At 42.5% G+C, this 17,014-nt stretch overlaps 1 long non-coding RNA gene across 6 annotated transcripts in view; it reads left to right on the plus strand.

Annotated features, from left to right (window-relative positions):
* The first annotated feature begins 3,639 nt into the window (after positions 1 to 3,639).
* LOC115073844 overlaps positions 3,640 to 17,014 on the plus strand; it is a 69,570-nt gene continuing 56,195 nt past the window's right edge. For 2 of the 6 annotated variants that reach the window (XR_003852141.1, XR_003852142.1), the window contains exons 1-3: positions 3,650 to 3,847; positions 5,399 to 8,589; positions 8,895 to 8,979. This is a non-coding gene — a long non-coding RNA (uncharacterized LOC115073844). Of the gene's footprint in view, positions 3,848 to 5,398; positions 8,590 to 8,894; positions 11,953 to 13,176; positions 14,553 to 17,014 lie in introns of those variants that run through there. The other 4 variants (XR_003852140.1, XR_003852139.1, XR_003852138.1 and 1 more) reach the window with 4 other exon arrangements.

The following is a 17,014-nucleotide window of genomic DNA, read 5'->3' on the forward strand; positions in this document are numbered from 1 at the left end:
TCACTTATACGGATCATTATTTTTCCACACGTTTTATCAATGAGCAATATAGGGAGAATCGCCTCCGGACTTTCACAAGTGAGGGGGTATTTATTCCAATTTGTCCTTCTGCCCCTCCCCGCACGCAAGCCTCCCTATCAGCTGAGGAAAAGCAACAGCACAGTAAAACAATTTCTGGAAGGGACTGCTGCCACTTATTGAGATAAAAATACCAAGTCTGTTTTATAACCGCATTATTTATTACACCATGCCCTGCGATGTAAAGCGAAGGATACAACGGCGGGGACAAGCTATTCAAACAAATGATAAATTATATCATGTATAAATTCTAGTAGTAATAAAACAAACCCACACAATTTTATTTACGTCGACTGATTAGCAGAAGGCTCCATTCCACCAAGATGCAAGAGAACCTGACCATTTCCATACCATAAAAATCCAGTTTGTGGGTTGTGTCAGAGTCGCCAAAACATTGCGCTGAAGGAAGATTTCTCAGTCCTTAGAATCTGCAATGGCACCGATTCTTCTGACTGCCAGAAGATCTTTAAATTAGATCTCATTCCTATGTCCCTAGGCCTATGTACTAAAAGTTTTCTCCCAGTTTTTCTATGGGGAAAAAATTGTAGCTACACAATGTTAGATGCCATATTAGGCGTCACCACTCAGGAAAATGATCTAGGCTGACAATATGTTCAAATGTTTAGCCTGTGTGGGACAGCAGTCAAAAAAGAAAACAGAATGTTAGGAATTATTAAGAAAGGAATGGAGGATATCATAATTCCTCTGTTTCACACCATGGTGTGACTGCATCCAGAGTACTGTGTGCACTTCTGGTCACCACATCTCAAAAAAGATATAGTGGAACTAGAAAGGGTTCAAAGAAGGGTGACCATGATAAAGGAAATGGAACAGCTCCCCTATGAAGAAAGGCTAAAGAGGTTAAAGCTTTTCAGCTTGGAGAAGAGACGGCTGAGGGGGGGATATGATCAAGAGGTCTATTAAGTCATGAGTGGAGTGGAATGGATAAATGCAAATCAGTTGTTTACTCTTTCAAAAAATAAAAAGAGTAGGGCACATTCCATGAAGTTACTAAGTAGCACATTTAAAACAAATCTGAGAAAATACTTTTACACTCAAACTAATTAAACTCTGGAATTTATTGCCAGAGAATGTGATAAAGGTGTTAACATAACTGTGTTTATGGACAAGTTCCTGGAGGGGAAGTCCATAAACCATTATTAACCAGGTAGACTTGAGGGAAGCCATTGCTTATCTCTGGGTGTAAGCAACATGGAATCTACTAGGTACTTATGACCTGGATTAACCACTGTTAGAAACAGGCCACTGGTCTTGATGAACTCTTGGTATGACCCAGTATGACAGTTCTTATGGTTTTATGTAAAAATACTTAGTAATGCCCTCTCGTGGTGAAGACAGACATCTAAATTTTATGGGGGGGGGGGGGGGGTCTGCTCTTTATTAATAGAGTTGTATGATTCTAACCTTTTAAAGCAATTCCACTAGTTCACTCATAATTGGGCAAATTTTATAAAGACCATGCAGGTAAAAAGCGAGGGTTACACAAATTTTAGAATGGACCCTGTTACGCAAAGAAGTTCCGGGCCCTGAAAAAGGGGGACAAGCCGGAGGGGTGGGGGTTGGCTGGGACAGTGGCCATTAGGCCCTGCCCCAGGGATGCGCATGCCGGTAGCCGGCTGGCACACGTAACTTACTTCTGCGCAGAAGGAGCAGGTAAGTTGCAAAACAAAAAAAAAACCTAGCTATAGATAGTATAGGGGCCGGGGAGGAAGGGTAGATAGGGGTAAGGGAAAGTTCCCTCCCAGTCCTTAATTGGAGCGGACTGGGAGGGGAGCTGGGCAAAGGCCGATTGTGTCGCCGCTCATAGATTACAAAATTCCCCCCCTGCGCGCATGAGTCGAGGGGTGCACGCGGCCATCGGATAACATGCGCGCGCCGGCACGTGCGTGTTATAAAACCAGCGCATCCCGGGAACGGCGCGTGCGTCGACCCCCAATATCTCTCTTTGTTCCATGTTGTTTTATTCCTAGGTCTCCTTTCTTTTTAACTTTTATGCTTCTCTCTTTGGTTTTTGGGTGGTTTTTTTTGCCCCTAAACTATTTTGGAATAAAAGGTGCACTGTTACGGCCTTGCCCCCCTTTCTGGAGTGCAGTTTTCAGGTTATTCTGCATTCATGTATTAGCCTCACACCTTCCTGGAGTTCCCATAAGAGCCAGCAAACAAGTGGAGATCTGATTAGTTGTAACCTGCAGTTGAATTAGGCTGTTCTTTTTACTAAGTCTATTGCTGTAAAATCTACCTGCTTTTCCTATTACTGGTTCTGATTTTATAGACATCTCCACAGAAACAAGCCCTAATGTCACTCACAAAGAGAGAATTATGACTTCCTGTACTAAGCAAGAAAATAGAACATCATAAGAACCCATTGTCTTTTTATGCAGAGGATTTGGGGAAAAGGAAGCGGGATATTATTAGTAATGTGCATAAATATAAGTCCAGTTGTGTGTGAAACTTTAAACTCAGCAGACGGTACAAAGCTTATTAGCCTTCTCCTATTCAATACTGAAGAGTTAATCGTTTGTGAATTTAAAACATTTATTTGTCTTAGGTGCATACGATTTAGGATACTTTTGTATTGCAGAGGTGCAGTCCGCTACTGTTTTTAGAATTTGCAAGAGCAGAATACACATCTAATACTGGTCAGCACAACTAGTTCGAACTCCAGCTGGACAAGCATGAAATAAATACAGGATGATGATGATGATGATAATTTTGGGATCAAAGGCTCTCCCTAAAATGACCTTCCTGTATACAAATTTACAGGCAGATGCTTTTTGAATGACCCCTCTCCCTCCAACCTGCGGGGTGGGTTGCCGATTTGAAACATCTGGATCTTTTTTTGCAACCCCTGTTGTCACAGCCCCAATGCAGGTTGCATTGGCCGCCAGATAGTCCGAACTCAAAGACCCACACGTCTCTTTAAACCACCCTGTTCTGTTGTATGCAGCTGCACATGCTAAGGTACTAGTACAGGCATGTGCACAGGCACCTGCGGCCGAGCAGCACTGCCCATGCCACTTGTGCGCTGCAACCCTTAAATAGAAGCCCGTAAACAAAGCTGCAGCTTGTTAACATGCACCCTCCTCCTCCTCCTCCCCGAAATCTAAGTGCACAGCTCCTGAGAGCACGAATCAGTTCCTCCAACTCAATCCACTTGGATTTTTTTTCTTCTTCATTTATTCAGTTATGGTGGAGGAGAGCTGCTTATGCCTGGGTGCTTTAGCTATTCATGTGGCACCTTATATATATATATACCTGGGTTGAATAGCACATGGTAAGCGCTGGAGGAGTTTTCTGGTAGAGCCCGCAGAGGGACGGTCGGAAACATAAAATAAAATCCCGATATGTACTAAAGCTTGGCATACACCTTGTATTTGCCATAGCGGGGGCTACGGCCCCCGAGAAAGATCTTTGCCCAGCTCTTCTTACTTTCTAAAGCGACAGACTTTGCTTGCTTGCTTTGGTAATAAAAGCAGAGGAGACAAAAACTCATGAAAGCTCCTGCCAACACCTATTTGCTCAGGAAAACTCCCTCTGGGAGCCGTAAATAATCCTCGGCTCTTTTACGACACACTTTCCCCCCTTTCTTTGCATTATAGCAAGCTCGCGGGTTTGCTTTGTGTAGCTCACGGGGATATTACTTTCTGCTTAGCGATAAAAAAAAAAAAAAACAAGCCCGCATACAGTCCCTATGATCCTCTAAAGGACGTTCAGCCCGACACTCAGCTGGGTGTGAGAAGCCTGCCCTGTAAGTAGACTCTAACTTTCAGTTTTAGAGAGAGGAGGAACAAACGCTTTGGGGAGAAAGCAATCAAAATGGACCCAGGGCTGCAGGCTGGGAACCCGGCAGCACCTGAAACGTTTGCCGCCGACTCGTTTTGGAAAGGGGAAAACTGCAGGAGCACCGGATTGCAAAAAAAAAACCAAAACTAAACCCAGACCCGGCCCTTTAACATACAGTGTGGAAGTTTGCATGTCACGGATCTCCCCCAACTATTTTTTTTTTTTTTAGAAGAAAACGAGTGGGAGGTTTCGTTAGAAACCTTTGGCGTGTGGGTGGGGGCATGGGATGTAAATAAAGGGGGGGGGGGGACACACACACAAAATGGAAAAAAAAGCGAAATTAAATGCAATCGGATAGTAAAGATGAAAAGGTGGTATCCTTCATCCATGGGGGAGGAGGAAATATTTCGAATGAAAAAAAAAATCGTTAGCAATCGCGTTATTTCGGAAATCAAACTGCTTTCAAGTGAACGGAAGAGAAAGAGGGTAGAATGGTAGATCAATCGATTTTTGGGTTTGTTTTTTGCTTTTGCAAATGTGACTTGCAGGAGGAGGATCAGGCTGCTCCAGGACCGGACTCCCCCCCGGGTCCTGCACCTAGAGGCAGCCGCCTTCCAGGAGAGGGGAGCGCGGTCTGCCAGCGTCCCAGCTGCGGCGGCAACAGCGCCAACCGCTGGCCACAGCTGGAGAGCCGCAGCCCCGCGATCGCGCAGAGAAAAGCCCCGGCAGGGAGCCCGAGCCACCTTCCTGCTTTAACGTCAAACTGGGGCGCCCTTTCTCCCCTAGCGCTACAGACCGGGGGGGGGGGGGGCCCAAGCCGCCGATAAACCCGCCGCATTCTCAGAGCAAGTTGCAAGGTCTTGCGATCGCGCAGTGCGAAGCGGACGGTGCTGCAAACGCGCAGCTTCAGAAACGCCCATAATTTAACGGTCAGAGGGGGGGGGGAGAACGACGACGACGCTACTTTCAGATCCGAACCGGCTCCTTCCCGGGCTGAACGCGAAGAATAAGCCATAGCCCAGTCAGTTTTGCCAAGCTTCACCACAATGTCTTCACTCCCAACATTCAAAATCCCCCTCCTTTTTTTGAAACCTACCATCATTACCTACGGTTAAAAACTACAGTGCAACACACTCCAGAGGGAACTAATACTCCTGCCCCTCCAAAAAAGGTTAATAATGCAGTTTTTTTCTCTATTAAAACAACTTATTTTACTAAATGGAAAGGGTTCTAGGTGAGTTACTAAGGGATCTGAGGTTTAAAAATAAATTCCTAGAGAGCTGTGCAACTTTTCATTCTCCTGCAAACAATTTGCTTTTTTTTTTTAAGTGCAATATAGCTGCATTATATAAATGCACATGGGAATCATATCTGTGTTTAAACATAGGATTTACTCCTTTTACAGTGTAAATTGTTCTAGATTAATTTACTTAAGACAGTGAAATGATTCAGTTGGTTCATTTTTAATCATTTTAAAATACTCCTCTTGTTTCCCCCCCTTTTCTTACAATTAAAGACACAAAATGACCAAATACTGCAAGACAACTTAAGGCACAAAAGAATTCCTGAAGAAAAGGAAAAAAAATGAACTTACCAGACATCTTTAAAAGGACAAGAAAGAAGAGACACCTGAGAAACTGATGCTGCAAAGGAATTCACCAGCAGAGCTTCCTAGATTTGAAAAGACACAAGAGTGTAATATTTTTAAAATTTAGAAACACAAATTTCATTGTCCAAATTCAAGCAGCAGGCAAACAATACTTATGTATTATACCTACGGATATAAGTTTGAGGTTCTCTTTCCCCATTGCCAAGTATTTAAAACCTCTAGAATCCAATGATTTGACAATCAATGATTGCGCGATACTTTCAATTTGAATATTCAAAGGCTTAACAAAAAGGGAGATCTTTTTCTGAAACACAGCACATCCACATCTAGAAGAGGGTCTTGGGGAATAGGATTTGATGTCCCTGCCTTTCCCGATCCCTGCCTTTGTGACATTTTTAACATTTTATCCACCTTTTCAGGAAGAAGTAAGATGTGCCTGAAGATGCTCAGTATTTTCACCTCAGAGGGAGAGGCTTTCTCCTGCACTGCTTTCATTTCACAAGACACCGCTAACGGAAATTCTGCCGGGGAATGCGGCCATTTCTGCGCATCCAGGGGGATTTAAAATCGAATTTTGAGGATTTTTGGAGCAAATATGACACTTGGTGGGCGTGGCATGACAGAGATACAGTTTGGGGCATCCCTACAACTGCAACTGTTGACCCAAAACATTACCTTTCCCTAAATAGTTTTCTCTTTACCAATTCACATTAGGTATTGGGGTTTGTTTTTTTTCCCCAGAGTGCGACTTTTTATTTTTTCTGGTTGCCTTTTCCAAGAAATTGCTGTCTCAGCATTTTTGATAAATCACCCTCTGTTTGACAGTTATGTCTAGATCAAATGTCGAAAAAGCATGAAGTCAAACACATTTATCCTCCTGTATTTAAATTATTTAATGTACATTTTCTACCAATTTTTGTATATTTTTCCCTTTAATTACTTAGAAGCTGTGTTCTCTGGATCACACAGTGGGTACCCTTGCTCTTAACTTGAAACTGCTGCTTGAGAAGAGGATTACCTAGAATATAAACTGGTAGAGGTGGGGTAGGGTGTGGGGCGAGGGACTGGTTCCTACTCCTACTTTTCTGGGTGAATATTTATTTTATTTTTTTTATTTTAAACTATTTGCCCAGAAGTTAATGTGGAGAAAAGGCTCTCGCATGGAAATGCACGTGCTCCTGTCTCCAGGCCGGGACTTCATTCTTCAAACTTCGAACCCAGCCATCCTTCCTTCGGTTAACTAAGGAGGGTCCACATTCAGTGTAGTTTGTTGCAGAGGAAACATTGATTAATGCCGCTGGAGCCTGTTGAATGAGTTCAGCAGTTGTTCGTCCTAAAGGCCTTTGACAAAAGCTCCCCTACCCACACCCCCCATCCTGCCATATTTGTGTGTCTGTCATTGTATGCTAGGGGTTCACAGCAATACACAAACATGTCAGGGGTGGATTTTTGTACAGGGGAAAAAAATGGAGTATGATTTAAAGTTGGATTCTTACATTTTTTTTTTTTTTATAGTTAAGGCCAACTACAAGGAGCCAGAATCCAACTCCATTATTCATATGGGTAGAAAATCGCTTTTAAGTGATTAAAAGACATTACAATAATTTATAAGGCACGTTCTTACTAGTTTTTTTATGGAGTGACATTTTCAAGTTTGCGGTTGCCACAACTTACTGTGGTATCAGCTCACCGGATGTTGCAGAACCTCAGATGTTTCCTGAACCGGTGGCAAAACACCTTATGGAAAAATGTTATTTGGAGAGAGGGCAAACTCAAGAGTGTGGAGAGAACATCAGGACATTCCCCCTTCCTGCCTCCCCCTTCCCTGGTGAAAAAAAAACCATATTAAAAACTAAAAACCTGTTGTCTGTTAGGCTACAGTTTTACAGTTTTTGGGAGACTGATCTGCATGGAGAGAGACTGCAGAACCTACAAAACCATCAATTCTGCACCGAGGTGGAGCCTCGGCTCTAGGACCCTGATTTAGTCAGACATTGTTTCCCCATCCCGAGGACCTCGACTTGACTTATTTAAGACAAGACGTCTGTGCCACACAAGCAGGGTGCTTTCTCACCCTAAGTCTTCCCATATTCAGAGTGCAGTTCTCTGTTGGGTGGCTGGAAGGGAGTAAAAGCTTTGGGTCCAGGCTGGGATTTTTTTTTTTACTGAATTACCAGCAAATGAAAGGTAACACCGATGTCCTCTTTTTGGGCCAAGTCCTCTTTTATAGAAACCCAAGGAGCAGCTGAGAGCCTTGCAAATAAAGAGCGTGCTCTTGTGTGGCTGCTCATTAACTTCCATCGGCACTTTTACAACCTGTAAACACATTAGCACTAACGGGTTTCTTCCCTTTGTGTGCCTGTGAGAAAAGAACTATTGCATCTGGGTCCTCCTTGTGTGCTTCAGGTGCACTCTCTCGGCTGCTTCTCGCCTGATTATTTTCGCAGGCTGCGGTGGCAGGCATACCATAGGATTTCACCTTGAGCTAATTTGGCAGTGTGCAGCTTTTCAACTTATTCTGTAATGGTTACAGTAATTAGGTGGTGGGGAAAAGTTTTGAGTGGGTGTATTCCAAGATTAGTGAATTAGTGAATGATGTCCTAGGTTAACTAAATGTTAACACTTTTAGCCATGTTCTTTTTTTTTTTTTTTTTTAATCATTTGATGAAGAAAATGCACAAAATGTGCATCGACTTTGAACGCGCTTCTGTCAGTTGCTTCCCAGAATCCCCGCTAAGCCTGACCAGCTCCTCTTTTGCCAGAGGAGTAAATCTCCTGGGTTTTGGCCACACTCCAGTTTCTTGTCCGCCGTGGGGGTCGGGGGTGCCAGGAGGTTATTTCTCCCCGCCCATACCTGCCACACTGTACAGGCTGTCAGTCTCAGCCAAAAGGCCAGGAAGCGACTCCCCCCCCCTCCTCAGCTCATGAGTCAGCCCTTGCACTTGATTTATGACATTTTTATCAGAGGCGCAGAAAAGGAATTGAGGAAAATTCTTTATGTACTATAGCTAGCTAGGGACAGGTCCCAGGCTTAGACCGCAGGAGGAGCCCAAGTGGAGGAGGGAACTCGGAGGCCATCACAGCCTCTCCAGAATTTGGTAATTTCCTTCAACCAGCCAGTGTTCCTCTACTTAATTAATTGCAAGATAAGCCTGGTTTGTCCTAGGATATCCTTATTGTAATGACTATTATGAGGATGAGTATGCCGTAAAATTCTGTAAATATTAGGCCAGGAATATGCTGGAGGAGCCAAGGGAGGCCCTTGTTAAATTATTTTCTGAAAACAAAAATGAACTTATTTGTAGAGGGTGTTTTTATATGAGGCTGTGACTGCCATAATCAGTATTGTAAATGATTTTTCATGTGGAAGCCCGGCATCCATTTATTTATTTGTTTATTTTAGTTTCCGCCTGCTCCTCGGGGCTTCTAGTTCATTCAGAACCAAAAGCTGGGATCGGGCACATGAGCTTTCATTCACAACTAAGCAGGTATTTCTCTCTTTTTTTTATATCCTCTTTCAACGTACTCTAGCCCAGTCCTCAGCCGAGGGGGCCACACACTGGGGCTCCTTCCGGTACCCTGCAATCATGGGCCCTAAATCTGGCCAGTAGGTGTCGCCATTGCATTGACTTCCTCTCCCCTGAGGATGTGAAGGCTGCCTCAAAGCATCCCCAGTAGATGTGAGAAGTGATCCCAGGTCCCTTCAAATCAGGGTGGCCAACTGGCTCCAGATTTTCAGGACAGGTTGATCCGGTCCTAATTTTACTCCCCTGCACGTAGGTATTTATAGTCTTGATTTTCTGAGGGAATGCAATAGGTAAATCAGAATAAGTCCCAGCATGCAATGGGATAAAAACCAGGACCGGATCAACCTGTCCTGAAAATCCAGAGCTGATTGGCAACCCTACTTCCAATCAGCCATCAGACCCACCCAAAGCGGCTGTGTTAAACATGGACCACTATTTATTCTTTCTTGAATTATTATGAACCTTCTTTGTGGCTCTTTTTATATTAATGCTTGTTCTGGCAAAAAGAAATTCCTGCTGATAATTACATGGGGAAAAGTTTGAGGAATGCTAAGGAATGAGTAGGTTCCTCTGTAATTTGGGGCAAAGGGAGATGCAAGGTAGAGATACCATGTTAGTGTAACAAAAATAAAACTAGCTAAGAGAAAAACAACCGGGTAGCTGGATAGAGATACAGACCTTATTGAGCTAAGCTATGGTTCCTGGTGCAAGCTTTTTTGGACTTCTAGTGCCCCTTAGGCCTAGTGAGGGATCTTATCATACTGAATGCTTTCATTTTCAAATACTGGCAAACCTAGTGTCAATATCAGCCGATTATTAGTACTTTAACTCAGAGAGAGAATGTGTGCTTTTAACTATAGTTTTATAATTTTTTTTTTAAATCTGTGCAACTAGAGCCTTTGGGAACAAGTTTCATGAAACTAAGATCTTATAAGGCAGAGAGGTAACTTTTCCTGTATGCTCCAGCTGGCTTAAAATTTCCGAAAGTGAGAGCATGATAACCACAAATGGAAACAGTACAACAGGTGGAAAGGACTGGAGGATAATACTGACAGATGACATTTATTGAAATCCAGAGCGCTTCACTGTTGTGGTTTCACACAAGTCTGAGCAGGATTGATGATGAATCAAGGAGTTTCATCAGACGTCTTGCTTGGGATTCTGCTTCAGGACGATCCGGATTTCCTTGAATATGCAGCACCCTCTACTGTCTGAAAGTAGGAATGTTTCGTGTAAATGCACAAGACCGTGGTCATACTGGGAGTTGTTTTTCGGTGCTATAGTTTGCAGGTGTCTGTATGGCAGAAACCTACTGAGCATGTGCACAAGTCAGGTATGTAAGATATGGGCCTGATTGATCAAGAGACACCGAAGGATACAACATGTAGTCATGAATCCTCTACATGTATAAGATGCACTTGTTTTATTCAGGGCCGGATAGGCATAAGAAACCAGGGCACCAAATTCTGAAGGCACCCACAAACTGGGACTCCTCCAGCTGCTCTCTGATTTCTGGGGATGAAACCACCCACCCTCAGTCTTTTGCCTATGGGTGTCACAATCTTAAATCCAGCCCTAGTTTTATTTGTATTATAGCCAGCTCTGTCAGATATGTATGTAAGGTATCCTGGAATATAGGTTGTAAATCGTTATGACACATTCACTTTATCAGTAAAGTGTAGATAAATTAAAAGCAATGAAATTAATTTTACACTGTGTCTGGATAGCAGTAGGAAGCTTTATTACCCAACAGCTGTGAGATGGAAGCATCAGAGGCCACCAGATGTGTGCCCTTCCCCCTTCTGCCTTCAACAGAAGCTCTGTGCCTGCAGTGGTTATAAAGACATTGAATAATGCAGAAGGAAATCTAAATTTGAAAAGATGCCCCTTGACACAGAATGTGGATACATCTCTTTTGCCACCAATTCTTTGGACCACATTTTATTTTTTATTGCTGTTTTATAGTATTGAGTTTTATACGAATCAGAGAAATAAAGCTATTAATAGCCTACTGACAGAGATGGAGGCAAGGGGGGGGGGGGACAGCATTGTAAGAGAATTTGGATTTGCTTTGGAGAGATATAAATAGAAGGCCAGTGGTAGGAAACAGGGTTGAAAGGTCTAGTAGAAGTCTTAGGGTGCAGGTGTGGGATAACTAGTATTGGCTAAATACTAGTGTTTATATTCTCCTCTATCCAAAATGGTAGAACTAGGAAAAGAAAATCTCAACTGGGCAGACTGAATGGGCTATTTGGTCTGGCTAGTTGGTCTTTATCTGCAGTCATTGGCTATGTTACTATGTACAGTAACTCAAACAATTTGGAAAAGCTATTTGTGCATCATTCAGTAAGGACATAGGATTGCCTGATGACAGCCCTGGAAGACTACCCACATTGAATGTACACTGAGGGCTTGAATGTGCCACAACATTCAGCAAGTATGCACATCTGTACTGCATAGAGTTGCTAATTCCAGTCCTCGAGAGCTACAGACGGTCCAGGTTTTCAGGATATCCACAATGAATATGCATGAGATGGATTTGAGTAAATAGAGCCAGTACTGCAGAGTGTTGGCCACCCTTGCCTTAGGTCATGGGTGGGAAAACTACATCCCACGGCCCAGCTTCCTTGTGCCAAATCTCTATTATCCCTGGATTGCTGACACGACATCATCATCGATGATGTAACCTTGCGCACTTCGTGGGCCTCTTTTGATGACATCAGCATGGGTGGAGCATGATTTAGGGGAACAGTTATAGTTAACAGCTGAAGGGACTCGGATATTTTGTCTTCGTGCTCATTAGCCTGCATCTGTTCTGTAAAAAAAAAAAAAAGAAAGAAGAAAACATTCTGTGGACATCTCTGAGGAAACTCAAGAGGCATTGTTATGCTGATGGCGCACTGCGGGAACACTCTCTTCTGTGACAGTGACTTGGTGAGTAACACCTAATGTCTCCTTACACTGCTGGTTATAGCTGATATTCTCTGTTGGTGCTGCTTTGTCATTCTCACTACATCTTAGGGGTATACACGCCACTGCTGGTGCTACTTTCTCTTAGTATTGCTGGTTATGGTTAATACATCTCTTTGTTGGTACTGCTTTGCACACTTATCAAAAATCTGTTTTCATTTTCTTTAAATTGGTAATACATTTTAAAAAGCCTCCTACCCCCCCCTCCCCCAGCTGACTTATTCACTTTTTAGTTCAAAAATTTTATTTATTTAGCATTGAAAGATTGAAGAATTTTTTAAATAGAGGCTGTTAAATTTGAGATTTTCAGTACTGAAAGAAAGACATTTCAGAAAATAACAGAAGTTGTGGACATTATTGGGTAAATTTTTAAATAAACGCATGCGCGTCCATGTGCGTGTGGTTCCCGTTGGGGGCAGGTGGGGAGGGAACAAGCCCAGGAGGGGGCCTTTTTAATTTTATTTGGTGGCATGGCCAAGTTGGAGGAGGTCTCGAGATGGAGGCAAAGCCTATAGATGGGGTAAGAAGTAGTGCAGTCTGGGGGGAGGGGTATGAGGATTTTTAAAATGTGTTGGCAGGGGTCCTTTTTGGAAATAAGAAATGAAAAACAAAGAAAAATAACAATAACGAAATGAAACATGCACACTCCTTCTCCCCCTGCCAACAAAACAAAATTTTAAAAAATCCCCTTTCCACCCCTACAAACTAGGACTGGTCAGTCTGTTTAGTTGACTTGGGGTGAAGTGGCAGCCCTGTTTCTGCCTCAGGCATGCTGTGCCCTGATTTCTTCCAGCAGAGGACCACATCAGACACATTTCTTGTTCTGCCAGGTGGCTGTTTATTGCAGACCAGGGCCCTCTAAGAAGAAGCAGCATTTACTGGGACATTCCCAACAAATAATTTATTTAAGGTCAAAGTATTTGAAAATGTTTGAGCTAGTGTTTGAAAAATTATTTATGAAATGAAAACAAAACAAAAAGAAAACGTCTTACGTTCTTCATAGTTAAGTTTTGCTCATTTACACATCTTCTCTGTACTGTACCTGGGGTTTGCAGGTCAGGTGTTTGTGTGTGTGGGGGTGGTTGGGTGGGTGTGTGTGTGCGTGAGCGTCTGTTTAGATTTATTTATTTTAAAAGTAAAGCATCTTTCCAATTTTAGCTCAAGTCAATTTACAACATATTTTTCCAGGCACGATAAGTCCCTGCCCCAAAGAGATTACAACCTAAGTGGATACCAGAAGCAATGGAAGATGAAGTGACTTGTCACAAGAAATGTCAATGAGAGAAGCAGGATTTGAACCCTGATTTCCCTGGTACACAGTCCGTTGCTTCAACCGCTCACACAGAGGTTCCAAAAGGACACCAAATTTACTTCTTGCATACAAAAATGGAGGATTCTGAACACATGATGAAAGCTGATAAGCAAACTCTAGCATCCTACATCAAAGTCCATATTGAAACGGTTGTCCAGCTCATTCGGAGTTTTACTGGATAAGCTGCGGGATTTGAATTTCCTGCTGAGCTGACCACTGCAGGTTTTTACATGGATAAAATGCACCAAGATATATCAGAGATGTTCTGAGACAGTCCAAACTTACCTGGGCAAGGTAACCAGACAAAGCCAAAATTCAGTGTTATCCAGGTAAGCCTGGTTATGCTGGAAAGCAGTACCAATTTATCTGAATAACTTTGGATAACTTGGACTTTAACACATGATCGGCTGCATTCTGCCCAACATCCAAGTAAAGTTTATCTGGGCAGCTCTATCCAAATCTTTTACAAGCTTGCCGACATTCTAAACAGGGATTTCTTGGTAACTGTTGTTTCAGGTAATTCCATTAACAGCGGAAAGAAAGAATGGGTGAGCCTGGTGGATCAGTGGCCGTGCACTGCCAAGCGAAGGGTTCACTCTCCGCGTTCACTCTAAATAAATCCCAGCCGGGGCAGAGAATCCTGCAGAGGCAGATTTCAGGGCCCCTGGAGAGGAAGGTGATGGTCATTTCACAGTTGCAACACACAGTATTTTATTTATTTATTTATTTACACTCTTTTCTATACCATCGTTAAGCTAGATACTGTCACAACGGTTTACAATAAGGCACATACATTAATATTGCTAACTGTATTAAATTATATCAACTAAACAGGTGCCATTAAGTTACAGTAACACAGTTTCGTTAAAAAAAAAGAAATACTCATTGGTGGGTGTGATAAATCATGTCCATTCCTGTCTGTATCAGTTTTAAAATAGATTAATAATAGTATCTTATCCTTTGTTGGTGAGTGAAAATAAAAATAAAATACACACATGTTGATTAACGTGATGTGTGTGGGAGTTCTACTGACCGCATCCTTCATTTCCCTGGATTCTACTCTCCGTTCTCTTTTTGATATGCTTATTTAAATAGTCATGTTTTTAAACTTTTCCTGAAGGTTTTAATGTCTCTTGGTAATCTGATTTCTAAAGGCATGGTGTTCCATAGTTTAGGTCCTGCTAAGCACAGTGCCCTTTCCCTTACTTAGGTTAGTCTTGCTGTTGTGACTGAAGGAATAATTAGTAGTTAGTAGCAGGATGCGGGGTCCCATGATCTCAGGGTTCCTGGTGCATGGCTCCCCAACTTAGGACTGTCACCAAAATGGTTAGATAAATTAGGAGGGGATATAAAAATAGGAGGAAATCCCCGGGTCATTGCAAATGGAGGCGCAAGCTGCAAGATCCCAGCGCTGAATTCAATTGAGCTGGAAGCACAAAGGAGCAGGAAGAAACTGCAGAATCAAAAAAAACCGAAACAAACAACAAAAAAGTCAAAAGAAACAAACATCATTAAGCTCTTTTGTTTTTTGTTATGATATTTATTTCTCTCCTGAGGAGACATCCCAAGCCATTGGGTTGAGAATGAAAACTTGGTAGTCCTTAATGTGCGCTGTATTTATGTAAAATGGAACCAGAGGCTTTCACCTAGTGCTACATCTAGGTAGACCCCATTCTGAAGTCCATAGCACTAGTGATTGCCTTTTCTCTAATTACATAAATACTGTGCCAATGGTCAATAAAATGCTGGCTAAACAAATCCATCATTAAATAAGGACAGCCATATACTTTGGAAACGGATTATAGTTTTGCTTTATTATTACTCGATTACTATTGGTTAGACTGAGGCACAGGAAAAAAGAAGCGAGTTGTCCAAAGACAGGGAGAGAGACTGGGGATTTGAGATGAAGTGCAGGTAAGATAGAGGGCATCCTGCAGCAGCACTGTGCTCTCACGGGCCAAGGGGGGGGGGGGGGGGAAGGGGAAAAGAGAGGGGGTTATCAGCCGTGATGAAGAGGCCATGGAGAAGAGTTGCTGCCTTTCTCTCCAAGCCAGCGGTATTCACTCCCAGCCCTTGAAGGCCACTGGCGGGTCAAGTTCTCAGGATATCCCCTACTGAATATACATGACAAAGATTTGCAGGCGCACTGCCTCTATCTCATTCATTAGGGGTACCCTGAAAACTTGTCTTGTTTGTGGCTCTTGGGGGCTCGAAGTGACTACTACTGCTCCAAGCCTTCCCTGGTTTCAGGTCTGGGTAGCCACTGACTGTCACCATCCTCCAACTGTTTATTAAGTACCTCAGATCCTTTTCAAAATTCAATTTGATTTGATTATTTTTAAAGTTTTATAGATTACATTTTTTCCATAAAAATATTACTTAAAGTGGCTAAGAACAGGCAATTTATATATTCCAAATGTCTTTTTCCTATGTTCCTAAGTCTATAATATGTGCCTTAAAGTATGGCTTATAACCTTCTTTACCCATTAAGAACTCCCACCACAAATGCATCCTCACTCACATTATAAATTCTATTGCATCCCACTCAAGACAACACCTTGGGAGTTTTACAACAAGCAGAGGTTGCAATATTACCTGTGTCCCCACCCTAGAATACTCACCCCCCCCCCCCAACAAGGCACTTTAAGGTGTGACTGATACATCCCTCATGAGATAACCTAGGTCTGACATCTATGATGCTCTGCTAGCATGGCATCTCTGCACTAGCAGACCACATAATCTTTAGCAGGCAGACCTTGCAGTTTCTAGGGGACTGGTAGCAAGCATTGCTGTATTGCTGTGGGATCTATTCCTTCCAATCCAAACAAATATTAGGGTCAGAGTGAAATAAAAATGGGTTTTATTAATTAATTTATTTATTTATTTATTTGTGGCTTTTATATACCAGACTTCGTAATGTAACATCAGCTCGGTTTACAGTAGAACTTCAACATCAGCAAACAGGGGCTTTACATAGAACTTATAAAAAACAGTGATTAAAACTATAAAATTAGTAACGATGCTTAATAACGAAGCTTAAATAGTAATTATTTGGTAGCAGAGATAACATTGAGAGAAATGTTTGGGAGGAGGAGTAGGAAGGAAGGAAAAAAGAGGGGGAGAGGGAGGGGGGATGGGGGGAAAGAAGAATTGTATAGGTTGCATAGTAGAGGGGAAAGGATTGCAAAGGTTGCAGAGAGGGATGGGAATGATGATTTGCATGGGATGCATAGGGGAGGGGAAGGAGGAATTGCATAGGTTGCAAAAAATCTATTTACAAAAATGCATTGGTGTGGTTATATAGCATAAATTGCAAGGATCAATTTACAAAAAGTACATTGGTGTGGTTATATAAAATGACATAAAGGAGAATTTCCAAGATAGTAGCGACTATGAGAGATAGTCATCATATGCGAGACCATGAAATTAGAACTAGGAGATCTGACAGGAGCAGGGACGTGAAAGGTGGGGCGTTGAGGGACGGTGGAAAGGGACTAATGGAGGGGAGCTGATAGGGTTTGGAGGAGAGATGAAAAGAGGTGAGGGATGAACAACATTGTGTGGTAGGGGATAGGATATGGTCAGCAAGGAGGATTGTGTGGAGAGGCGATATGAGTAAATTTTGGTGATGATTGCTATGTGAATGCCTTAGAGAAAAGCCATGTTTTGAGATTGATAGTAATGCACTACTTGAAAATGAGTTGTCATGTAACT

Source organism: Rhinatrema bivittatum, chromosome 12 (assembly GCF_901001135.1).
Source record: "Rhinatrema bivittatum chromosome 12, aRhiBiv1.1, whole genome shotgun sequence".
Taxonomy (NCBI): Eukaryota; Metazoa; Chordata; class Amphibia; order Gymnophiona; family Rhinatrematidae; genus Rhinatrema; species Rhinatrema bivittatum.